Source organism: Malurus melanocephalus, unplaced genomic scaffold (assembly GCF_030028575.1).
Source record: "Malurus melanocephalus ecotype Western Australia unplaced genomic scaffold, MMel_1.1 scaffold_1700, whole genome shotgun sequence".
In the NCBI taxonomy this organism is placed as follows: domain Eukaryota; kingdom Metazoa; phylum Chordata; class Aves; order Passeriformes; family Maluridae; genus Malurus; species Malurus melanocephalus.
This window is the reverse complement of record NW_026624932.1, coordinates 21,590-22,639: the sequence shown is the minus strand read 5'-3', so window position 1 is coordinate 22,639 and position 1,050 is coordinate 21,590.

Here is a 1,050-nt window from a genome sequence, read left to right as displayed (position 1 = left end):
TGCCACTCATGCCATCAAGATCACTTCAGCTCCCAGTACAGTCCTGTTGGGATCCCCTGCCACTCCAGAAATAGAGATGAATTCTGCCTCTACATGTTGGCATCAGGGTACATTGTGCACCAGTGTCAACTAAGGCCTGACATTCTTGTGGCTCTGCTGTGCCAGGCCATGGATCCACACAGTCCAATAACTCCCACGGTCCCTTTCCCACACCTGGCCCTCTATTTCGGGTCACAAAGCTCGTTGCTCACTTCTTGTAAATATGATCTGGAGGTCCCTTAAAGAGGATCAGAAGTGACATCAGCCCTTCATTTCTGCCTGAAAACTTGCCCACTGGAAACTGGAGTAGCATTTTTCCTTGAAGAGTTTTCTGCCTGAGAGACTGTTGGAAGAACCGAAGGAAGACAAGCACAGCCGATGATGATCAGCGAGTCTCGATTTTATTTTGGGACCTCTGCCCTTTATAATCAAGATAATAAGCTCATACATATTACAAAAGAATAGCTCATCATTGGACAATGCAATAATGGTCAATCCTACCCCTATGAGTCCACTTGCGGTTGCATTTCTTCATACTTCTGCTGATCTCGTCTTTGGCTAATAATAACAGTCAGCCACACATATTGCAAAAGCACCCTCATGTATGCACTTGCGGTTACAGTTCCTCTTTCCTTTGATAATTTTATCTTTCTTACATCTTCATTCACCTTCTGCTATTGTATAACAGCAGGGTCCAAGGACACACTCTCCTTGAAGTCCCCTCTAGCTCAATTCTAGCTCAACTAGCTGAATCTCATCATGTCCTCCTTTACTCAGCAGCCATTCCTCAACAACATTCTCCACAAGAGACCCTTGTGAGACCTCAATGAGAGTGACCCCCATGAGACCCTTGTGAGACCTCAATGAGAGTGACCCCCATGAGACCCTTGTGAGACCCTCATGTGACCCCTGTGAGAGACCTCAGGTGTCCTCCAGCTGCACCTCAGGATTCACCAGAGAGCATAAGCCCCCAGGAAGAGCAGGCAGAAGGGACTCAGCACTCAGGGACAA